Source organism: Notamacropus eugenii, chromosome 1 (genome assembly GCF_028372415.1).
Source record: "Notamacropus eugenii isolate mMacEug1 chromosome 1, mMacEug1.pri_v2, whole genome shotgun sequence".
Lineage (NCBI taxonomy): Eukaryota > Metazoa > Chordata > Mammalia > Diprotodontia > Macropodidae > Notamacropus > Notamacropus eugenii.
Genome location: NC_092872.1, coordinates 358,070,816 through 358,097,564, shown reverse-complemented (window position 1 = coordinate 358,097,564; position 26,749 = coordinate 358,070,816). Strand labels below are relative to the sequence as shown.

Below are 26,749 nucleotides of genomic sequence, written 5' to 3'. Positions count from 1 at the left end.
TCTATCTCATCTTTCTCATGGTTTCCTTGAGAAAACTGAAGCCTGAAAATGTCAAATACATTTCCTATGGTCTCAGACAGCAAAAAGACAAAACCAAGATACTGTCTTTGCTCTCAAACTGCTGGGAGAGTATGAATGCCATTTATAATAGCATTTTATGGTTCTTCATATTTCATGGTTTAGAGCTGTCAAAATTCTTACACATAATAACCTGATTCTAACTTCACAAAACAACTTATAATGTCAATAGAACAAATATTTTTACCTCTATTTTATAGATATTGTAGGTAAGTGAGAAATAGTAGAAAGAGAAATGGACTGGCCATTAGGGTATCTGGTTCTGATTGTTGCTATGTTACTTTGGACAAGTCACATGACCTCTTGAGTTGGACTTCTCAGAGCACTGAACTAGATGACCTCCAAAATTCTATTAACTTTTAATGGTTTATGAACTCTGACTTAACCAGGATCAATCATATCATTAAAGATGTGACCAAGATTCCATAGAATTTAGGTGATCTCCCTATCAGAGCAGTACTTCTTTCTCACTACGTTGATGCAGTTGGGGTCAACTCAATGTGCAGCACAACAGTGATCTTTCACTACTACATTATTCACGGATAATGGATTGCAATCAACAATTTCCCAGTGCTTGTATTTGAAAGGGAGGAGGAAATATGTTTTTCTATCTGAGATGTACGATTGGATCCTAATAGTTCAAGCTTTCAAAACAATTCCAATCCTGTCAAGAAATAAGTTTCTATTTTGGGGGCAAAATAGAACTCAGTTCAAAGCAAAGTGAATTTGAAAAGAAGTTGCAATACATAAACTTCAGTAAGCAACTCAAACATAAGATGTCCCCTAACAAAATGAAATGCTGTGATCTATGAGTAAAGAAACTAGAGACACATGGATAGATTTTCCCTAATAGTCATATGGTTTGCTTTTTTTGTTTGTTTTTAAGTAGGGAGAGATGTTTTTGATCAAATAAATTTAATATTTCTGCCCAAATGACACCACTTTAAAAAGAGGTTAAAAGATCTAAGAAATACAAAATTCCTTCCATCCTTCCTTGCTTCCTTCCTTCCTTTCTTCCTTCCCTCCCTCCTTCCCTCCTTTTCTCCTTACCTCCTTCCCTACTTCCTTCCCTCCTTTCTTCCTTCCCTTCTTTCCTTCCTTCCTTCCTTTCTAATGTTTAGTAAGTGCCTGTTATATTCACATTCCTGTGAGAGGTGTCTATCATCTAGTAATAGTGCCTGAAGGCTGCACCTACATCCTGAGTTCCTATAACTCACTCTGTGACCTTACAAAGTCATTTCCTATCTCTAATCCTCAGTTTCTTTATCTTTAAAGAAGGAGAAGAACCAGATGATCTTTGAGTCCTCTTCCAGCATTAACATCGTATTATTATATAATTCCAATGTCTTTTTCAAATCTTATATTCTATGGGCATATAGTGAAAATAAATCTAAGGTGCGATCCTCCTGGAAAATCATGAGAATTCTTTTTTCCTTTTCTCTCTCACTGGTTTCTGATACCTCTTCAGAGGCTGGGGGATGTATAACATCTTCTTCATTGGCTTTTTTTTTTATGCTTGTATGTACCACTATTTGCTTCCTGAATCTGTTCCATTCACTGAGTATATTCACTTCAATAAATGATGTGTTTGCCATCAGAACAATTTGAATATAGTTCTAATTATAGCACCAAGCTGCTTTCTTCAAGCATATTATGGGTGTTTCATTATTTTAAATTGTTATCTTCCATATTAATTACAGAAACAGTTGATCTTTTCTGATAAGCAAGCAGCTGTGAGTTTCCTTTTTATGTCTCCTAGTAATAGGTGAAACATCAGGTAAAAATTAAATCAAATCCTAATACAAATCATGAGGAAAACATGTGTAGGTACAAAGGCCTGCCTACAGTTGTCCTTGACTGAATGATAGGAATAACCTGGAAAAGGAAAGAAAGTAGAGCTTAGACTCCTTTTCATATGAACAAAGTCCCATAAAAATCTCTTGGTGAAAGGAAAATTAACAATTATGAGACAGTATAGTGGGATAAGCATAAAGCTGACTGTGGCAGGATTAAAGAGTTTATAACTATACTCTAGGCTAGTTTACTTATCTTTAAAATGAGGAGCTTGGGCTATGCCTCTGAGTTTTAACTTTTTTTTAATAGTTTCCTGATTTTAAGGCTTCTCTTGCTCTGACATGCTCTCTGATTCTGAGATTCTTTCCAGGTCTCACATTTTGTGTTTTATGATTCTTAAGGCTCCTTTCAACACTGATATTGAGCATATCGAAACCCTAGAGTACACCAGCTCCCCACACTGGGGAACAAAGATATTATTTTGATGGGATTTCTAATTAAGTCTCACTCTCAGGGAAAATCAGATGGTGGGGCCACATTTGGGCAAATCCTCTCTGGAGGAAAAGAGACCAAAGGTTTCAGCCTAACTCCCTGGAAGCATTCCAGATTGAGATTGGGCAGGAAAACAAGTGAGCAAGCCCATGCAGAGAGCACAGAAACCAAAACTTGTCTGAGCAAGAGACTGTCCTTCTCCTGTCCTTGTCAGGCTTGATCACTTGGTCAAGGCACAAGTTGGAAGAGGCTGCAGGCTCACAGGCCTCTTTAGACATAACTGTCATCCTGTGCAACCTTCAAGTTCCAAATACAAAATGACCCACAAGTATACAGAACATTAGTGGGAAGTGCGACCACTAAGTTGGAGTATAGTAGCAGGGAGACATATTAGGAAATGTATGTATCCAAGGCCACTCATGCCCCTAGTATGGCAAGTATGACAAGTAAGTCATCCCCTTTTCTTTCACTATGTCAACCAGTTCCCATCACTGCTCTCCAAGCTCACATTCCAAGTGCAACCATTAAGACAATCACACTTCTCTTAGTAAAATAATTCTACCTAGGGGGACCAGGAAAAATTAGGTGAAGAAGATAGTACAAGGATTATCATTCCTGTCACAGGCACCTTTTCCAAGATATCCTGTATTCCTCAGTCAGAAATGAAATTTGAATGTGTGTATATTGATCTCATGCTTTTTCTACTACTCCAAGGTTGCCACTTTGTGAACTAAACAAAAGGGATGCTTTTAGGGAGTTTTGAACCTATAAATGTGTGTGTGTGTCAATACATACTGAGATATAGATATCTATGTGAAGTGCAGGTATATCTGTAGGCTAAAACACATAACATATAGATTCAATATGTAGTATGGTATATGATATATATGCTTACATAGTATAGTAATGTACAGTATAGCATAATATAGTATAGTAATATACCCTATATGTTTATTGTTATATACATATATGTATGCATATATCTGTGTATGCATGTATACATACATCATACAAATATGTATATATTTATGTGCGTATGTACATATACAGACATATTTGCTTTAAATGTGTGATAACAATTTTGGGAGAGTATGCTTTGTGTATCTGTGTGTTTTGTGTTTTCCAACAACAGATGTTTGTGTGATTTTTTAATATATTAGACTTTCCATGTGCTAGCTTAAGTATTATCTTATTGGTGAGAACTTTTTAGTTATTCCAAGTCATTTATAGTCTATACCCAAGGTATCAAACATGCATCCTGCTCCACTGTGGCCTGAAATAGATTAAAGTGTACTTCTTATATGATTTTAATATGTTGATATATAAACATAAAAAGAAATATAAAAAATATGAGATTTTCTAACTCAATGTATGTCCCACAGAGATCCTTCTACATGGTTTGGTGACCCCATTCCTATTTGAGTTTGATACCACTGGTCTGTGCCAAAGGATTTATTACTTACTCACCCTATATTCTTTCTGTGACATTGCTATATGCTTGGCATGATACATTATCATTTTACATGGATTAGAATTACTTTTAACTCACTAAACTAGACAATAAACTTCTCAGATAGGAACTCTGACTTTTTATTTTGTCCTATACTCAGAAAAAAAAATTGAATTTCACATGTTCCATCAGATCTCTGCTATTTTCTAGCTCTGTGATGATGGGCAACTTTCCTTATGTATCCCTTCATTTCTTCTGCTGAAAAATGACAGAGTTGGACTGGAAGATATCTAATGTCCCTTCTAACTTAAATAACCTGTGATTCAGTCTTATGCATGGATATTCATGTATGTTTGCATATCTCTTGCATACTTTTGGTATCATAACTTAGGTGATAGCTATCTATCCATTACTCATGATTTTTAATGGTATGGAAGTTTCATGGTAATCTGGGACTATGTATTGTTTTATCTTGCATTCTTTGCAACTAAGTTCTATGTAAATTGCAAACACTTCATAAGTTTTATCACTGCATCAATATACATGTTGAGTTCTTAATTTAAATTATTTTCCAAAGGCGTTTTGAGAAAAAAAAATTAGCTAGATATTTCATTAGTTAAAGAACCCTTGACTTCATTTCCATGGGTGCTTCTCTGCTGATACTGACCTTCAGCAAATTCATATTCTAATCGTTGGCTTTCATAAGTTGCTATGGTTGAAAAATTCAGGAAAGAAGCAAATAATTAAATCCATTGCCGTGAATGTATGTACACAGATGCACAAGGTAGGGGTAACAATCAGAGTGAACTACAAGTCCTAACTTAATGACATCATTTTGACATCACTGTGATTTGGTAGGATTGGTCCGATGATTAGAATAAGGCTCTAAATAGTTAAAATTTATTCAAAAGAACAGGATAAGAAAAAAAGATATAGATAGAAAAATAATGTATATCAATTAAAAATCCCTCTGGGAAACTTCTAAAACTTGCATACAAACTCACAATTTGAATTACCAGAGTTGACTACTATTTTCACCTTATAAGAGTATAGTCTGTATGTTTGGACTTCTACTACTATAGCTCATACGCCACCATCAATGAGTTTTCCCTTAATAGGAAGTAAGGAGACATAATTAGCTCATAATTAAGGTATTTATTAAGATGAATAGTAAGACTGTCATTATAAAACCCTCCTCTCAGGAACCTGGGGCATACTGACCCATGAAAATACAGAACATTAGTGGGAAGTGAGACCACTAAGTTGGAGTATAGTAGCAGGGAGACATATTAGGAAACATATGTGGCCAAGGCCACTCATGCCCCTAGTATGGCAAGCACTGAAGGTCCTCTCCATGGCTCAAATCTTGATTGCCAAAGCCAGTTTTCTCTTGGATGCATGGTAGTCTCTCCTTTTTCTTACACATCAACTATACCTCTAATTCTCCCCAACTGATTGACTTTTTGACTATTGGGTAGACTTTTCCATTAAATGAATAGTTCTTCTATTAATCACTCTGTCTAGTGAGAAATGGAGAGCATAATCTTCCTTCACTCTGCCAACACTTCCACTATCACCCTCTCTCTAAGCCCAGGGATCTTGTCCATACATTTTATTGCAAAATAAAGGGTTTCAACAAATTAAGGGGGCATGATGTGACCAATTATTTTTCATCTAACAACATTGTCCCTGCAAAATTCAATCAAGGAGAAACTTATTCACACTTCATAAAGGGGTAAGCAGACAGAGACACATCTTTTTAGTTACTTTAACACCTCATAATCTGCTCATTACTTTCTATGATTAAATCAACTACTAGGCTGGGGAATTAATGGTTCAGAGGTCAAACAACTCCTTCCCCGACGTTATTAAAACATATATTCATTCAAGGAAATCTAGCAACTGTTAGGAATTAGATAGCAAGAGGGTGGCAAGAGCATTTTGGTAACTATAAACAAAGACAGAAATTGAAGCAATATTATTATTGGTATATTTTATAGATCTACAAAGAAAACAAGACCAAAACCTAACAGAGTCATAATGTTGAGATTGAGGACTTCAGTTTATCCAAACTCACATCACTATTTTTTTCTATTACAAGTAGAGCAGCTAATATTTTTCTGGCTTGCATTAAAAAAAAAAATCAACATTTAAGAGTGGCAAAAATGAAAGGAACTGCTAAAATTGACTCCATTCTCAACAACAAAGTAAAAGTGGTTGTTGAAGTAGAAATAATGAGAACTTTAGCGGAAAGCAACAGCATTATACAAGATTTTTTGAAAATTAAGTAACAGATCAGGCAGAGCCTGAGATTCATAATAGAGCAGGAAAAATCATATTTTAAGGAATTCAGAGAAGGTTCAGAGCATGGTAGAGAAAATTCTACATGGAAGTCACATCAAGAGGGATGGTAAGCTTTCAACAATTCAAATCTGAAGACACAAAAAAAGAAGATTCCACCAAAGAAGAAAATGGAGAGCTACCTGAAATAGATGATGTAGCTACAAAAGCAATGAATTGACCAATTTAGATTTTTAAAAAATGCATACAGAATCTTAAATTGTATTATAAAGCAACAACCATCAAAACCACTTGGTACTGGCTAAGAAATAGAGGGGTAGACTAGTGGAATAGGTTATGTACAAAAGACACAATAGTCAGTGGTTATAACAGTCTCCTGTTTGATAAACCCAAGGACCCCAGCTTCTAGGATAAGAGCTCACTGTTTGACAAAAACTGCTGGGAAAACTGGAAAAATAGTGTGACACAAACTGGGTATAGTTCAGCACTTGGCATCACATACTAGAATAAAGTCCAAATGAATACACAATCTAAGTATAAAGGCTGATATTATAAACAAATTAGGGGAACAATGAATAGTTTATAGTTCAGATTTGTGGAGAACAGAGGAATCTGTGACCAAATAAGAGACAGAGAACATCATCAAGTGCAACATGGATAATTTTGATTGCATTAAATTGAAAAGTTTTTGGACAAAGTCAATGCAATCAAGATGGGGGGGGGAGCAAAAAATTGGGAAATAATTTTTATAACTAGTATCGCTGATAAAGGCCTCATTTCTAAAATATATGGAGAACTGAGTCAAATTTACATGAATACACATCATTCTCCAATGGATAAATGATCAAAAGATATGAACAGGCAGTTTTCAGAGGATGAAATTAAAGCTATCTATAGTCATATAAAAATGCTCTAACTCACTATGGTGTAGAGAGATACAAATTGTAACAACTCTGAGCTATCACATTACACCTATCAGATTGACTAGCATGATAAAACATAAAAATGATAAGTGTTGGAAAAGATATGGGAGAGTTGGAACACTAATCCATTACTAGTGGAGCTGCAAAGTGATCCAAGCATTCTAGAGAGTAGTTTGGAACTATACTCAAAGTGCTATAAAAATGTGCATACCCTTTGACGCAGAATTACATCTTCTAGGCCTGTATTCCAAAGAGATCAAAAAAAATGGAGAAAGGACATACATGTACAAAAATATCTACAGCAGCTCTTTTCATGGTGGCCAAGAACTGAAAATTGAGGGGATGCCCATCAGTTGGGGAATGTCTGAACAAGTAGTGGTATTATTAATGTAACAGAATAGTGTTGTACTCTAAGAAATGTTGAACAGGTGGTCTTGTTGAATGTTGAACAGAAAAACCTGGAAAGACTTATATGAACTGATGCTGAGTGAAGTGAGCAGAACCAGGAGAACACTGTACATAGTAATATCCACAGTGTACAAGGACTGTTTCTGATAGGCTAAACCCTTCACAGCAATGCAAGGATCTAAAACATCCCCAAAGGACTCTTGAGGCAAAATGCCTTCCATATCCAGAGAAATAACTATGGAGTCAGAGTGCAAAATAAAACAGACTGTTTTCTCTTTTGTTATGTTTTGTTGTTGTCACCATTTCTCCCATTCACTATAATTCTTCTATGTAACATGACAAATGTGAAAATGTATTTAACGGAACATATGTGTAGAATCAGTATAAGATTGCATGTCATCTTGGGGAGCGAGTGGGAGAAAATTTAAAACTTATGAAAGTGAATGTTGAAAACTGAAAACAAATAAATTAATAAATTTTGGGGGAAAAAGAAAGTTAATGCTTAAAACTAGACTCATAAGAGTTGATTATTAAATTTACAGTGTAAGAATTTATATCTCAAAAACTGACAGATGCTACAAAAATAAAATAAAAATTTGTTCAGTTGAATCTTAGAAATGTCAAAAATAATTCTGAGGGCAGTTTGGAGTCTGAGGATTTAAACTGGAAGCAAGTTTCAGCTGTGACACTTCTTAGTGACCTTAGCAAGTTAAGAGAATCAAACTTGCTGTATGTGATTTTCCTGGGATTACGCTAAGGTCGCTTCTACCCTTAATTAGGTATTTGTAAGATGTAGTACCTGGCTAAGGGTGAAATGAAATGAAATCTTCTTTACAAGATTAGTCTAAAGAATGCTCATATTTAGAGGCTGGACATTGACTATACATAATACTTTCCAGTCAGCATAAGAGCTTTATTGAATAGGTAAGAGAGAGGCTGCACATATGCTCTTAGCTTATGTCGCTTTCATTTTGGAAACCTGATATCACTGCAACTGAGACTCCCTCCTTCCCTCCCCTCCTTTAGTGAGCAATCGGTAAATACTTGTTGAATTATATTGACTTGAAATATTTTCCTTTCTTTGTCCTTTTTCTTCTTGTCTCTGAAAGAGAACCAGGAATCTTATCAACTTTTTTAACTGAAATCAAATACATTTCAGTGGTTTTAAGAAAAACATGATAATAAATCTGGAAAGTCCATGAGGGTATATATTTCAGCTCCAAATGAATGCATGAGGTAGAAATAAAAAGTCATGTCGTAGGAAAAAATCAAGGAAAATGAAAGATGATGCCTTTTACAAATATGTATAGAGGAAGAGTTCTTGATGAGACAAGGGACAAAGACAACATACAATGAAAAGTTGTTTTTTTTTTTTAACAAACAATAGCAATGAAATTAAAATTAAAAGGGAAGTAATTAACTGAGGGAAAAATCTTTGTAAATATTTCTAATTTAGGTCTGCTATTTATAGTATTTTGGAAATCAATTAAAATATTCAAGAATAAGAGCTATTTCCCAATAGGATATGAGCAGAAAAGAAACTGTACATCGTTAGTAAGTGAAATGCAAATTAAAGCAACTCTGAAGTTTTTCCCCTCACAATCAACAGTTGGCAATGATGACAAACAAGGAAAATGATAATTTGAGGGAAGGAAAGTGGATGTGTATGCACACTAATTCACTGTGGGTACATTTTCCCAAACATTTTGGAAAGCATTTTGTAAATCAAATGGTCATTAAAGAGTATATAATATTTGACTAAAAGATATCAGTTAATGAGTATTTATTAAGCACTGAGTTTTTCTAGGCTCTAAGCAAGGCACTATAAATACATACATATACACCCCACCTATACACACATACATGCATACACATATGTGTGTATATGCACATATATGTATATATGTGTATATGCATGTATACACAGTTTCCTAATCTCAATGCAAAGGAGTCAGCATGTTCTGATGAGGGACTGACAAAGTCCTCCTAGAGAAGGTAAGATTTGAGCTGAGCATTCAAGGTAGCCAGGGAATCTAGGAGTGCGAGTTAATGAAGGGAAGGAACAACTCCAGGCATGAAAGATAGCTAGTGCAAAGGTGTGGAATAAGGAGAAGGAGCAGTTCTAACTACGTTTCCAAAATTTAGTTCACAAGCATTACTTTGCACCCCAGTTTGGTACTATGGATACAAGAGGAAAGAATGATAATGCCTGATCTCAAGGAGTTCATATTCCATTTAAAGGGAATACGACACATGCACAAATAAGTATGATCACAATAACTCATATCTCTATAATTGTTTAAGGTTTACAAAGTATTTTTCTCAATACCCTGCTCACTAGATACTGTTTTATTGCTTTGATTTCATAGAGAATGCTGATGTCCAGATTCATTAAATGACTATATATAGTTAGTGAGCGGTAGAGAAAAAATGCAAACTCATGCCTTGATTCCCAGTCCTGTGATCTTCTAAAACCAAAGAAAAATTTCTGGCAAAGGAGTCCAAAAAAATTTGAAAATGATATCATTTTTACATACATTGGGATGGAGTAAAAGGAAAGAGTCAGAAGCAACTTCTAGGAAGAGGGGCACCTGAACCAAGTCTTGAAGCAAGAAGCTTTCAAGGCCAAGTTTAGAAAGCATGCTATAGATTGGGGGAGGAGCCAAGATGGTGGAGTAGAAAGACACACATATGCGAGCTCCAAACCCACAACCCATAAATTACCTGTGGAGAAGAGCTCCCAACGAATTCTGGAGCAGCAGAGGCCACAGAGTGGCCAAGTGGAGAAAACTGCTGTTCTACAGAGACCTGAAGGGCTGACCTAAAGGGTCCATCATGCACCGGACCCAGAGAGGAGCAAAGCCCTGCCTTGGCCGTGTGGCACGGAGGGGACCAGATCTCAGCAGGCTTTGGGAATAGAATCTCCAGCAGACGAGCAGGTCCCTCCACCCACAGGTGACAGGGGTCAGTGAGAGGGTCTTTTTGGGTGGCCGAAAGTGGAGTGGGGTGTCCCCGAGATTCAGGCCCCCTTGGGAGGCAGCGGCTGAGGCGGCGGTGGATGGGGCTCCCAAAGCAGGCAGGAACTCGAATCCATTTTTGAAGGTCTCCACATAAACCCCCTGAGGGAACTGAGCCCCAGTGGCTGCCCTGCCCCAACCTGAGCAGCTGAACTTAATCTCACACTGAATAGCAGTCTTGCCCCCGACAAAAGCCCTGAGGCTGGGAAGCAGCATTTGAATCTCAGACCCCAAGCCCTAGCTGGGCAGATCTGGAGGTGAGGTGGGTATGAAGAGGAAGCTCAGAAGTCAAGTCACTGGCTGGGAAAATGCCCAGAAAAGGGAAAAAAAAAAATAAGACCATAGAAAGTTACTTTCTTGGTGAACAGATATCTCCTCCCTTCCTTTTTGATGGGGAAGAACAATGCTTACCATCAGGGAAAGACATAGAAATCAAAACTTCTGTATCCCAAATAGGTAAAATAAATATTCAATGGGCTCAGGCCATGGAAGAGCTCAAAAGGATTTCAAAAATCAAGTTAGAGAGGTGGAGGAAAAACTGGGAAGAGAAATGAGAGAGATGCAAGAAAAGCATGAAAAGCAGGTCAACACCCTGCTAAAGGAGACCCAAAAAATGCTGAAGAAAATAACACCTTGAAAAATAGGCTAACTCAATTGGCAAAAGAGGTTCAAAAAGCCAATGAGGAGAAGAATGCTTTCAAAAGCAGAATTAGCCAAATGGAAAAGGAGGTTCAAAAGCTCACTGAAGAAAATAGTTCTTTCAAAATTAGAATGGAACAGATGGAGGCCAATGACTTTATGAGAAACCAAGAAATCACAAAACAAAACCAAAAGAATGAAAAAAAAATGGAAGATAATGTGAAATATCTCATTGGAAAAACAACTGACCTGGAAAATAGATTCAGGAGAGACAATTTAAAAATTATGGGACTTCCTGAAAGCCATGATCAAAAAAAAGAGCCTAGACATCATCTTTCATGAAATTATCAAGGAAAACTGTACTGATATTCTAGGACCAGAGGGCAAAATAAGTATTCAAGAAATCCACTGATCACCGCCTGAAAGAGATCCAAAAAGAGAAACTCCTAGGAACATTGTGGCCAAATTCCAGAGTTCCCTAGTCACGGAGAAAATATTGCAATCAGCTAGAAAGAAACAATTCAAGTATTGTGGGAATACATTTAGGATAACACAAGATCTAGCAGCTTCTACGTTAAGCGATCAAAGGACATGGAATAGGATATTCCAGAAGTCAAAGGAACTAGGACTAAAACCAAGAATCACCTACCCAGAAAAACTGAGTATAATACTTCAGGGGAAAAAAAATGGGCTTTCAGTGAAATAGAGGGCTTTCAAGCATTCTTGATGAAAAGACCAGAGCTGAAAAGAAAATTTTACTTTCAAACACAAGAATGAAGAGAAGCATGAAAAGGTAAACAGCAAAGAGAAGTCATAAGGGACCTATTAAAGTTGAACTGTTTACATTCCTACATGGAAAGACAATATTTGTAACTCTTGAAACCTTTCAGTATCTGGGTAGTGGGTGGGATTACACACACACACACACACACACACACACACACACACACACACACATGCACAGACACACAGAGACAGAGAGCACAGAGTGATTTGAATAGGATGGGATCATATCTTAAAAAAATGAAATTAAGCGGTGAGAGAAAAATATATTGGGAGGAAAAAGGAAGAAATGGAATGGGGCAAATTATCTCTCATGAAAGAGACTTTTTAGTGGAGGGAAAAAGAGGGGAGGTGAGAGAAAAACATGAAGTTTACTCTCATCATATTCCACTAAAGGAAGGAATAAAATGCACACTCATTTTGGTATGAAAACCTATCTTACAATACAGGAAAGTGAGGGAGAAGAGGATAAGCGGGGGGGGGGGGGGAGGATGAGGAAAGGGAGGGCAATGGGAGGAGGGAGCAATTTGAAGTCAACACTCTTGGGGAGGGACAGGATCAAAAGAGAGAATAGAAGCAATGGGGTGCAGGATAGGATGGAGGGAAATATAGTTAGTCTTACACAACACGACTGTTATGGAAGTCATTTGCAAAATTACACAGATATGGCCTATATTGAATTGCCTGCCTTCCAAAGGGAATGGGTGGGGAGGGAGGAATGAAGAGAAGTTGGAACTCAAAAGTTTTAGGAACAACTGTTGAGTATTTTTCTTACATACAACTAGGAAATAAGAAATACAGGTAATGGGGTATAGAAAGTTATCTGGCCCTACAGGACAAAAGAGAGGATGGGGACAAGGGAAGGGAGGGATGATAGAAGAGAGGGCAGATTGGTGATAGGGGCAATTAGAATGCTCGGTGTTTTGGGGTGGTGGGAGGGGACAAAGGGGGAGAAAATTTGGAACACAAAATTTTGTGAAAATGAATGTTAAAAGTTTAATTAATTAATTAATTTAAAAAAACCTCATCATTATTAAGGTAGTTTGAAAGAAAGACTGGGTCTGAGTTGTGTGTAATGTGGTGATTCTAAAAAACGAAATTGGGTAGGAAAAGGTAAGAGGGAGCAATTATATTATGAAAAATGGGCATGAATGGAAGAACTAGTATAAAGGAAGTGGGTCGGAGTGGAAGGCTGATAATGTTGCGATCTTACTCTTATCTGGGCTGAAAGAGGAAACAATATGTACATCTGAAGGTGAACACCGAGAGAGGTCAGAAAATAGGGGTGCAAGTTGAGAGAGGAACTTTTAAAGAATTAATTTTTTATTTTTTTCCAATTACATATAAAGACAATATTCAACAATAATTTTTGGAAAGAGTTTGAGTTCCCAATTTTTTTTTCTCTCTCCCCTCCTTCCACCCCATCACAGCAAACAATTGATAGAAGATATATATGTGCAATAATGTAAAATTCATTTCCACATTAGTCATGTTGTGAAAGAAGAAACAGAACAAAGGAAAAAAACACAAAAAAGTAAAAGTAGTACCCTTCAATATGCATTCAGACTACCTGCAAGTTATGATCAAAAAAAGTTCTTTCTTTGGATGTGGATAGCATTTTCCATCTTGAGTCTTTTGGAATTGTCTTGGATTATTGTATTGCTGAGAAGAGATAAAGCAATCTGAGATGATCATTGCAGTGTTACCATTGCTGTTCTCCTGGTTGTGTTCACTCAGCATCAGTTCACGTAAGTCTAAGTTTTTCTGAAATCTGCTTGCTCATCATTTCTTATATTACAGCACAGTGGTATTCCATTGCATTCATGTGCTGCCACTTGTTCAGCCATTCCCCAATTGATGGGCATCCCCTAAATTTCCGATTCTGACACCACAAAAAGAGCTGCTATAAATATTTTTCTACATGTGGGTTCTTTTGGCAGAGGGACTTTTAGAGGACTGTGTAGGTTGAGATTTGGAGGGTGGGAGGGGAAGGGGGACTTTTGGAGGGATGGATGAAATGAGGGATGGAAGGGTGAGGGGAGAAGATAAGGTAATAGGGACAGGGTGAAAAAGAGGCGGAGAGAAAATGGTAAAAATAAGATGGAGAGAAATTCACAAATAGTAATTATAACTTTGAATGTGAATGGGATGTTTGTGGCAGTTCTCTTTGTGGTGGCAAAAAACAGGAATTGCAGGAATCCCCGTCAACAACGGAGTGGCTGGGCAGGTTGCGGTGTATGGTTGTGATGGAGTTGCTACCGTGCTGTGAGAAATGATGAGCTCAATGATCTTAGAAAGTGATGGAAAGACTTGCACGAAATGATGGAGAGAGCAGAACCAAGAGAACATTGTATACAGGAATAACAATATTGTTTTAAGAATGACTTTGAGCTACCAAGTCATTTTGACTATTATAAATACATAAATAAAAAAAAAATCTATATGAGGATGCTGTCTATATCTACAGAAAGAAATGATAAATAGAAGTAGGTAGAGAATAATTGTACATATATATATATATATATATATACCTATTTGTGTCCAATAGTGGCCATCTCTGGGGAGGTGGGGTGTTGAAAGGGAAGAAAAAAAGTAAAATGAAAGCAATTTACATGGTAACTTTGTTGAATACTTGGAGGGAACAGCAAGTTGTTTCATGTGTAATGCTTATTTTGTTCCATGAATCGAAAATAAAACTAATTTAAAAAAAAAAAAATAAAGCATGCTATAAGCATGGGTTATAGTCTCTGTGAAGGACCAGTGGTAGGAGATTGGTAGAAACATATGGGGGAAGTAGAGTTCATTTTGTCTGGAAAAGTAAACTGTGAGAGTTTGTATGAAATGAGGCTTTGTTTGATATGAACTCTTTAGCAGTAACAAAGCTGGGATAAGAAATGATGTCTTCCATTTCCTAGATAGCTTGGAAAAGTATATTGGACCTAGTCATGCAGGATCATAAACTCCAGGCTAAAGAGTTTGTATTGTATTCTTTACCTAGAAGGGAATCACTGAAGGCTTTTGAACACAGAAGTATTCAGATTATATAGTCAGATAATATAGACTGTGGATTAGGACGTTTGTTTTGGCAGTTATATGAAAGATAGTTTGAATAGGCAAGAGAACAGAGACAGGAAAACCAGGGAAAGGACTGTTATAATACTAGAGAGCACCATGTTATAGTGAAATTAATGCTTGATTAGGCATTGGAGAACCTGTAATTGAATTCCATCTCTGTTACTACTTGGATGAGGTTGAAGAAGTCACTATCCCACTCTGAGTCTCAATATCTTCATCTGTAAAATAAGGGGACTAAATAAGAAGCTGCCTAAGAGCCCTTCAAGATACAAATCTCTTATCTTGATCTCAAAAACTCTATGTATAAGTGAACTAAAAAAATTGGAGGAATTGTCCCTTTAATCCAAGAGGTTTTAGCTTGGGTGCAACAGAGAGTCCAAGAGGTCTGCGCATAGATGTCTGGGGATTCATAGACTTGGAAAGAGAAATACATATATATATACATAATGTGTATACATACATATGTATGTATGTATACACACATACATATATACATATACATATATGTATATATACATATGTGTGTGCATATATTTTATGTATATATGTTTATATGATTTCAATATAATTGATTTCCTTTGCAATGCTATGTATTTTACTTCAAGGATCTAGAATTAAATAGTCTGAGTTCTTAAGAAATCAATAGGTTTAACCAGATAGCCAAAGGGGCCCATGAACCACAAAATAAAAATAAGAATCCCTGGCCTAATCAAAGACAAAACAATTATGTCTTAATAGTTCTGGTGGAATCACTTAAACTTTACTTATACAAGATATTCATGAATTAAATTACAATGGAATGCCATAGAAGACTGTGAAAATTTACCTAGAATAAATGAGATTGTGGGGAAGAGATCTACCTGACACCAAATAACTGGTTCAACTATTTTTATTTCTTTTTACTGTCTACTTTTAGGCCTCCATGTCATGTAGACTCAGCAATCCATTTGTCATTCCAATAATAGAGGAAACACATCTTTTCCTATCCATGCTCTGTGGCAATTGCAGAGGTCAGTCCTGCAGAGTGGCAGCAATGCCCTAGAATGACATCCATCAGGAGCCGAGTCCATATGTGGAAGATATAACCACTGTCAGAAAACTCGGAGGCCTCTTCACGCCTCCATTGTGGTAAAGGTCATCCCTCCCCTTGATTTGGAACACAGCTGGTGTTCTGATCATGCAAATGACAGGCCCCCGTAGAATTAAAAAAAAGAGAGAGAAAGAAATGTTTACACAAAGAAATGCATGACTTCCCTTGCATGAATTATCAATTTCTCTCACCTGGTGATTTAATTAAGAAGGTGTGTGATTCTTAAATATATTTTAAAAAAATAAGATTAAGACTCTGGAAAGAAAAATATCAGAAGACAATACAAGGCACAGGGTAAGAAATGTAAAATGTATTCAACAATGGTGGAGACTGTTATCTAGAAAAAGAAAATCCTTTATTAAATTCTTGGAAAGCATTGCACTGATTACAACTATTGTTAACACTGATTTTTTCCCCCATTTTAGATAGGATTAATCTATTTCAATATTACTCTTGATACTGTGACTACTTCTCTCATGTAACCTGTGCCTCTTTTAAAACTATTCTTCAATCTTGTGCTTAGGCATATTCAGGAAACAATCAACCTAGGCTAGAGCAGTTACTTGGATTCCCATAAAGCAGTTACATATGGACAGGGTCTAATAAATCCAGACAGAAAGATGAGGAAGACACAGAGAGAGATGGGAAGGAAAAACAAGATAGTTATCCTGTTGTTCCCAGAAGAATCTATTTAAAAGACTGGAATCATCCAGAGATAAAATGCTGAGTCTAATTTAAAGTTTCTGAGCATCCTATTCAAATTTTTCAAGTATAGAATCTTTCAGAGACTGTTACAAGATGGTGTAATGGCAGGTAAATTCAATCCCTTGAAATTAAGTCAAAGTTTGTGGAAAAGAAGGAGGGGGGAAAGGAGGAAAGAGGGATGGGTAGTGAAAGAGGGAGAGAAAGAAAGAAAAGGGGAGAGAGAGGGAGAAAAGGAAAGGGGAAAATAGGGAGAGAATGAGTCAAAAAGCATTTACTAAGGCCTTACTCTGAGCTAAGAACTTTGTTGAATCCTAGAAATAGGAGTAAAAAGTGAGATAGGAACAGCTCTCGAGGAGTTCATGGGGAGACGACATGTAGAAGAAAGCTTAGCTACAGAGCCAATGGACAAACTAAGGGCAAATCTGCAGTGCCAGAGGTCCAGGGGTCCTTATGGTACCTTGACAGGTCAAATGTAAATGACTGTTGATCTAGAGGATGTACTGGCAGAGCGCATGATAAGGCCCAGGTGTTCTCCATTTTACTGGAAGGATTGTGGTTAGTGACTCCTCTTTTTATCTTATTGGCCAGGGGCCTTGGTGCTTAAAGGGCCTAACCCACAACTATTGGAAAGGAAGGAGTAAGTTTCAGGAATGGAGACAGATAGGGAGGACACTTAGCCTGTCGCTTGGTAGATGCTTAATAAATGTTTATCAACTCACTGCGTACAGATCACATTGGGATCAAAGAAAGGACATGGAGGGACAGAGAGAGCCAGAGAGAGCCAGAGGGAGGAAGAAAAAAGTGACAGAAGGAGACAGAGACAGAAACAGAGAGCACAAGCCCACAAAGGGAAGAATTACGTGTATTCTTCCCAAGTAAATTAAAAATAAACAATGCTTTCTAATCTTCAGATCAACTGACAACTGAGGAAAATGCCAATTTATGCTCAAAAGCTCTATTTTGTAGTATACATTTTAAACTGAAGCTTTTGTTTATGTGACTAATCACTAAACATTAAGTAAATAGAATACAACTATATTTTTTCATTAAAAATAATAACTTATTGGATCTTGTACTAAAAAAATGCACTACATGTTTCTATTACCTTTAAACTAAAGGTGATTGATTCCTTAGCTGAGTTATGGGACAGATTTTTAGTTGTGAAATATTCACAAGCTGGTATGTCTATGGCCTTGTGAGACTTGTAAGGTCTTTCTTGCCCTGCTATCATCACTCCCCACAAGTGCGCACACACACACACATACACACACACACACACACACCCTCTCACTCTCCAAGTTTAAATAATAAGCAAAGAGGTATGAGGCAACATATCGAGATGGCTCCTTTGAAGTCTCTTCTTACATTACCTTATTGTCTATGTTCAAGAGGGGAAAGCATTCTAGCAACTCAGAATAAACTCACAGCAAAACACCAAGCAAAGTAGAATGCTGACAGGTCCAGCTTATGGGTGCGGATGCAGTCGAGAAGATACAATATCACAAAAACAAAGAGGTCAGAAGAGAAATATTTTCACCTTCAAGCCTCCTCTCTCAATCTAAGTAGTAGATGTATTATTAGGCTCAAGTTATCCCTACAAAATATTCCTTAAAATCTTATTAGGTATAGAGTTAGAAGAGACCTTAGGAATCATCTAGAGATCAGGGATTCCGAACCTGGGGTCCACAGACTCCCAACATCCCTGAAGGGGGATTTTAGATACTTCATGAATTTGGATGAGAAAATGTTTATTTTTCCTCACCTTGAACTGAAAATTTAAATTTCTTTTCATTAGGATTTTTGTTTAATGCATTATTTTTGTACAGGGCGCCATGGACCTTTACCAGACTACCAAAGGAAGCCATGATACTCAAAATGTCAAGGACTTCTGATTTACACAACTTCATTTTCAGTAGAAAAAAATGGAGGTCCTGAAAAAAGTGACTTGCTTAAAGCAGAAAGTAATAAAATCACATTTAAACTAAGAGCTTGTTTCAAGTGCTCTTATCTCTTCATTATATTATTTTTATTAAATTTCCACCAGCTAGAGACAGAAATTCAAATACACTAAACCAAACACAACTTAACCAACCCTGTGAGTTAGGGAGCAAAAGTATAGTTATCCCTATTTTACAAATGTAGCAACTGACTTAGAGAAATGATTTGCCCAGGGTCATATATCTGGGAAGTGTCAGAGCCTAGATTCAAACTTAAGTGTTATTATTAGAAGATTAATTAATGCTCTTTGCTGGATGCCACAAGGCAAATAGGCTTAAGAATCTTTTTCTTATAGTTTTTTTTAAGCCAGATTTGTGATTTCCCTAATTTTTGGATTAAGAGACTACAGTGGAAGACAATCCATTCACCAGTGTAGACTGATCAACATCTTTTCTGAAATTTGCCTAAGGGCACTAAGAGGAAAAATGACTTGTACTTGGTCCAGAAGCTAGACTTTTACCCTGGTCTTCCCAGCTCTCAAGACAGTTGTCTAGTCACGGTGCCACCCTTCTTATTAATTCTAATTTCCGTAGCAGTATATGGTTCAAATGGGTTCAGTCAGAATTGAATGACTTCTAAGGTCATCCTATTCAGCTCTCTCTCTCTGTTAAATTATATGACTTGCTCGACAGTACAGTTAGTAAATAGTGGAAAGTAGGATTTGAACTCACATTGGCAAACTATAAACCCTGTTCACATTCCATCCTATCATGATGCCTTGTCAGTAAAATATGAAAAGATTCATTTGATTGCTTTGGTAGAAGGCCAGAGTGAGATATGGGGTTTATTTGTTTAAACACAATAAATTTAATTCACTAACAGAAGGAAATCCCCTTTTCCTCTTTGAAAGTAACTCTTTCCAAAATGTTATTCTACTTTGTGTAAATAGACACTCTAATAAGATTAACTTTCCCTCATGGATTGTAAAGCTTGGATTCTGTTAAGTGATGACTTCATCTAGGTAAGAATCATCGCAACACATAACAGGTCAAGTTGGAACGAAGGACTAACACTGACATATTTTCCATATACATATATATATATATATATGACATTTTCCATATATATACATATCTGTGTATGAGTGTGCATGTGCATGTGCGTGCATGTGTGCGTGCGTGCGTGTGTGTGTGTGTGTGTGTGTGAATTCTTGGGAATCTATTATCTGTAAGGAAGGGCTTTTGTCCATGTAAGTCAAAGATAAGGCAGATGTACTTCTAATAAGGTGAAGAAGGGACAGTGGGGGTGGAGGCAGGTAGGAATGAAAAAGATGATTGTTTTATATTCTTATTAACTTTTTTTTTGATCTATTAACCATTTTATTTTTGTGAGACTGTGTCTTTTAATATTTTCTCACCTTTAACTCTAGGAATTTGGGTAAGAGACTGATTTGCTATATCAGGGCAGTAAGGAGAGACAGCTCAGTGTAATTGGGAAAAAGTGCTGGATGTGGCAGCAGGAGTCTTCAGTTCATATCCTAGCTTGAGTGCTTCTTAACTACATGACCATGCACAAGTCATTGAATTCATTTCTTCATTTGTAATTAGTGGTAATAATATCTGTATTACATACTCCACAACCCTGGGGTGCATGTGTTTTATGGAGACTGGGGGCAGAGAGATAGGGTGCCCTGTTGTTCCATTGATTATACCAGCTACTGGACAAATGTTGATTAAGGACTTTGTTGTTATCCAGCTGTTGTAGTCATGTCCAACTCTTTGTGACCCTACTTGGGGTTTTCTTGACAAAGATATTGTAATGGCTTGCCATTTTGTTCTCCAGCTCATTTTACACATGAGGAAACACGGTTAAATGACTTTTTTGTTAACACACAGCTAGTAAGTGTGTGAGATCAGATTTGAACTCAGGACAACGAGTCTTTCTAACTCCAGACCTGGCACTCTTCCTTGTTCCACCCACCTACTCTGGTTTAAGTACCTACTGTAATACAAATAAATATGAATATTTTGTGAATCCTTTAAACTGTACAAAGTACTTTCTTTACAACTACCCCATGAAGTAAATAGTGCAAATATTACTATTTTTATTATATTGATGAGGAAACAGACTCTGAGAAGTTGTCATTCAATAACCAGTAAATTTCTGAAACAGAATTCAAAGTCTCCTGTTGCCAGGTTTAGCACTCTATCCATTTAAGCTATGCAGGGTTAGGCATAGCAAAAGGTATATGTTTCTCTCTCCCTCTCCCTCTCCTTCTCCCTCCCTCCCCCTCCCTCCCTCCCTCCCTCCCTCCCTCCCTCCCTCCTTCTCTCTCTCTCTCTCTCTCTCTCTCCCTCTCTCTCTCTCTCTCCCTCTCTCTCTCTCTCTCTCTCTCTCTCTCTCTCTCTCTCTCTCTCTCTCTCTCTCTCTCTCTCCCTCCCTCCCTCCCTCCCTCTCTCTCTCTCTCTCTCTCTCTCCCTCCCCTCTGTCTCTATCTTTGTCTCTGTGTATGTGTCTCTCTCCCTCTCTCTATCACACTATCATTGTCCTTCACAAATTTACAAACCAGTAAAAAGAAATGATAGAAACACAGTAAAAATCAGCTCATAATAATATGTGTTCACAATGATAGAAACCCCTTGCCTGCTAAACTGTAACCCCCATAATGGCAGGGGCTATGACTTATTTAGACATTGAATCTTCCTCAGTCCCCATCACTGGTGCAACATAAATGAGATAAAGGAATGAAGGCCTTAAGAATATGTCATTCTTGCAGAGTTAATACAAAGTGTCATTTCAGATAAATGATGAGTTTTTGTAGAGAGGGAAAAAAGAGTAAAATTTAAGTTCACCAATTTGTCTAGACTAGAACCCAGATTCCAGTTGATATAGTTTAACTTCAACAAGTATGGATTAAATACCTTTTGTGAGCAGAAAATTGGAGATTAACCAAAGAATAAAAGCAGCTAGTTTCCTTGCCACAGAAAGCTTACAGTATATTAGGAAGATATGAGGATAAGGGTTGGGCCTGTAATTTATGGTATAGGGAACTGCCAAGTGAGGTAACATCCTCTAACAGGCCAGATTGGTACCTTCTTTGCAATTTATGGTCTTAGAGAGTTATCTAGAATAGAAGTATCAAACTCACTGGCCGCTGCAACTCTACAGGTGGCCAGCAAAATCTCCAAGTTGAAGGGTTATGAGATTAAAATGTAATTGGGAAATGTTTAATGAAACTATAATTAAATATAGTTGTTGTTAATTTGTGATTTTTTAAGTCAATATGTAGCCTACAGGGATCAGTTTCTACTTGAGTTTGATAGCATTGGCCTAGAGAAAAGAGGTTGTGTCTTGCCCAGGATCACTCAATTACCTGGAGTTAAATGACATAGATAAATAACTATTAAAGCAAAATTATACATGACACGCACATCTTGTCAAAACACTTCTATATCCTACCAAATAAAATTCAAATTTTTTTGGTTTGCATACATGATAACTATGTTAGAGAGGTGCAAAATAAGTTATATTAAAGTCCTTAAGTTATATATAAGTCTTGAGAATGCAAGGATCTTTACTAACTAGGAGGAATTAGGAAAGACTTCTTGGAGGAGACAAGGATTTGGGCTGGGTCTTAAGGATAGGTTGAATTTCAACAAGTGAGGAAGAGTGAAAGGAGGTTATAGCCAAAAGGAATACAGGTATGAGCCAGAACAGGGAGAACATGTTCAAAGGATGAAGAGTAATTCGATTTGGCTATGACACAGTGTATGTGATATCTGAGTAGGGTTTGGGGGCAGGGAGGACAAGAAGGAGGGAAAGGAGTGTGAGATAAGGCTGGGAAAGTGAGGGTTTTACCCCTGTTAGATTCCAGGAATCCTGGCAAAGGAGGGGGAGTTATGTCTAAAAAGGAACTTCTGTGACTTTTTATAGATTCTAGTCATTCTTTGGGTTTCTTTGCAAGATACAGGGTTTTTTTTCTCCCTGTTGGTATTAATCACATTCCTGTGAAAACTAGCCCCTGGCTATGGTGATAAGGAACTCTGAGTGAAAATTTGTGTTGAAGTGATTTAGCAATGTTTCAGGAGGTCTGAGTCTGGGCATGAGAAAAAGGCTGAGGGAGTGTCCTATAGACTGGAGCCCCAGAAGTTCTGTGAGAGATTCAGACAATGATCATAAACAGACCAATCGCAGGAATTAGTGTATGTGGAAGAGAAATGTTCCAAAATTGAAAGAATCAGTTACATGAGGACATCTAGACAGCTAGGTGGCACAGTGGATAGAGTACCAGGTCTAGACTTGGAAAGACTTCAGTTCAAATCCAGCCTCATACTCTTACTAGCTGTGTGACCTTAAGCAAATCATTTAATTTCTGTTTGCCTCAGTTTCCTCATCTATGAAATGGGAATAATTACAACATCTACCTTCCAGGGATATTATAAGGATCAGAAGATATAACAGATATAAAATGCTTCAGGCTTTGAATATTATACATATGCTCTGGTGATCACTATTATTTAAAGGGTTGTATTGTACTTGAAAAAATTGTTTTCACTGTTTTTTTTTTCCCTTGGTCTGTTTTGTTTCACAACATAACTAATACAGAAATATGTTTTGCATGACTGCACATGTATGGCGTAAATCAGCTTGCTTGCCTTCCCAATGAGGAAGGAGGGAAGAGAGGGAAAGAGAGAATTTGGAACATAAAATTAAAAAAAAGGATAAAAATTGTTTTTACACCTAATTGGGAAAAGATAATACATTAAATATATATGCACATATATTTAAAAATAAAAGCTTGTAGCCCTTTTGTGTACATAGAGTCTTGTGTGTCTGTATGTGAGTGTGTGTACACGAAATAGGAGTTAGATTTTGCTCTGTGTTGCATTATCCCTGCCCCTTTTCATCAGTATCAGAATTGGGGAACAGTGATGATAGTTCGTTAATCAGACTTAGTCTCGTATCACTCACCTGCATTGGTAAGTTTCTTAGTTCAGTGTAGGTTTTGCTAAAGTGTCCTAGCTTTAGACCTGAAGGGGTCTTGAAGGTCATCTAGGCCAATTTTCTTATTTTGAAGATGAGGAAAATGAGGGCCAGAGAGAGCCAAACTGACAGATGTCACTAAGGTGCCACTGCCAATAAGTTAAAGAACCAGGAATTTAACCCAAGTAAGTCTCTATACTACAAATCTAGCTTTCTTTCCTCTTTATCATGCCAACTCCCAAAAGGAAGAATCTGGAAAAAAAGAAGTATCTGGAAAGGTTCAGAGGGTATAGCCAATAATAGTGACAATGGCATGCTTGAGAGTGAGATGTCTCTGGCTAGTAGCCACGTTATGGAGGTCCTTGAATATCAAGTTAAGGAGTTTTAACTTTTGAGCAGTCCATCAAAAAAAAAGAAATATGTGTATATTTACACACACACACACATACACACACACACACACATCATCTACTATTTCTGGGCACTCTGATAAGTTCTGGGGATAGAAAGAAAGTAAAAGATGGCCTCTGCTGTCTGCAAGAAGTACACAGTCTAATGGGGGGACAACAGGCAAACAATTATGCACAAAGAAGCTGGAGACAGGATAAATTGGAAATAATCTACAGAGAGAAAGTACTAGAATAAAGGGTAGTATTTTAATCCACTTGTGATGCATGCTGGCTGTGTGACACGAGGCAAGCACTGAACTTTTCAGTGTCCAGGGCAATTTGTTAAGGTTAAAGTTGAAAAACCATTGTTATTCTGTTTTGATGGAGGAAGTTTTCCTCACTGGGAGTTCCTACATCTGTGAAATCACACAAGGCAAGATTTCTAAATAAAAGACATAAAGATTTAACCCTGTGCCTTAGATGATTGTCACAACTGCCACTACCATTAGAGGGGATTTCATATTTATTTATAGCCTGCAAAGTCTTGGAACTGTGGTTTAGTTCAATAACTCCACCCTAATTCTAAGGTACATGCCTAATATGGGCCATCATTATCACCTGCTTAGATAATTGGAACAACCTCTTAACTGGTCTTCCTGCCAGTACTCTCATCCTCCTCCAATCTATTCCTCAAACCCTCACAGACTAAACTTCATTATATATAGCTATAAGATCCATTTGTTCATTTCACAAACATATCAATTAGTTGATCAACACACTTATCAAACGTCTACTATATGGCATATACTGCTTAGCAACAGGGATACAAATACAAGAGCACGACAGTTTCTTCCCTAAAAGAGTTTACATTTTACTGGAAGCGACACAACATGTTCACAGATAAATAAATATAGTATTATTGTTGTTGTTCATTCTGGGTCCCAGACTGATCATATCTTTTTTTTTGAAATGGGTGAGGTGTTATTGTTTCCCCTCCGTTTTCGAAGAAGACCAGACTCCTATAGGAATTGGATTTAAGTGAGATAGCTGCATAAAGTCGTCAGCCTCACCTCATTCTCTCTTCCAACGTCACTGAAGTCCAATGGCAAGACAAAAGTCCGGATGGCCTGGGATGCAGTGAATGACCTTGTCATAATCAATGTCTGAGCAAACTCTAAGCACTCCACAGCATCTCCTTTAATTGACTTCATGGCTGTTGGAACAAAGTGTTCTCATCTACCATTTCTCCTGGGAGAAGTCTTCACATGCTTGGGGTGGACATCACCCTACCTCACTGATGGGTTTGAGTCCTAGCAGTTACCCTCAACCTGGTTTAGTCATCTACTGAGTCACTTTTACCCATGTGTGGCTGCCGTTGCACACACTACAGCTTCTTGGAGCCACAGGTGAGAGTTGGATGACAGATAGACTCCAAAGGTGATGAGCATCCCTAAAAAAGGCTCAGCAAACCATCATACCAAAGATTCTAGTCCTCCCCAAACACCCCCATGCACTCCCAAATACAGTAAAAACATAAAATAAATACGCAAACATGTGGATGGAGTTTACAACTGTGTGACTAGGAAAAGAATCTTAAAAAATTGGCATTTGAGGGGAGTTTCATTTATTTTTACTTTATATATGTGTTATCACACAAAACACTTCCACAATAGTCACGTTGGGAAAGACTATATTTTCCTTCATCCTATCCTGACCTCCATTTATTCTGTTCTCTCTTTTGACCCTGTCCCTCCTCAAAAGTGTTTACTTCTGATTACCCCCTTCCTCACATTTGCCCTCCCTTCCTATAATCCTCTGCCTGTTATCCCCTTCCCCCTACTTTCCTGTAGGGTAAGGTAGATTTTCATACCCAAATTGAGAGTGCACATTATTCCCTCCTTAAGCCAAATCTGATGAGAGTAAGATTCACTTATTCACTCTCACCTCCTCCCTCTTCTTGAGGGGAACTTTAAATGGGAAAAAGCCTAATCAGGTCAGAAATAGGGTATAGTGTACAGAAAACAGTAGACTAGTTTGGCTAGGATAGAGAAAGTGTAAAGGAGGATGATATATAATCAGCCTTGAAAAACTTGAAAGGAAGGTTCGATTTAGACTGTGAAGACTTTTAAATATGATAGGAGTTTGGATTTTATCAAGGCATGGGGAGCCACTGACACTCCTTGAGCAGAAGAATAAGATATTCAGACTTACTCAATAGAAGTTCCAGATGTGTGGTGTGACAGGCACAGAGAGAAATAAAGTTTATATAAAACATACCTCCTGTTTTCATTGAGCTTTTAGTCACAGACACTGTGATAATACTTAGCTTAAACCCTGCAATACTTTCCTATCACTAACTTTATGACCATGTAAAGATTAAACTTTCATACAAAGCCCTCCACAATATGATCTGTTACAGTCTAATCAGGGTGGAGAACCTATGGTCTCAAGGCCACATGTTCCTCACCCATGGGTATCATATTAGTTCCTTCCCATGTACTCTGTTCCAAAACTTCAGTGAACTTGCACTATTTACCATCAGCTGTATCCTCCAGTTTCCCACACCCCTGCCTTTATTTCCAATCTTCACATCTAGAATTTTCTCTTTGTACTCACCTTCCCCTATACCTTTGCAATTTCTACATGCTATTTAAAGTCAGACTCCAAGAAGCTGTCCCTGATTC

The 26,749-nt window shown here is 37.3% G+C and overlaps 1 long non-coding RNA gene across 1 annotated transcript; it reads left to right on the top strand.

The window, feature by feature from the left end:
* The first annotated feature begins 16,654 nt into the window (after positions 1-16,654).
* Positions 16,655-18,740, top strand: LOC140525844 (uncharacterized). Its single transcript, XR_011974137.1, has 2 exons — positions 16,655-16,863; positions 18,582-18,740. It is a non-coding gene; the product is annotated as an uncharacterized lncRNA (long non-coding RNA).
* Positions 18,741-26,749: the final 8,009 nt, after the last annotated feature.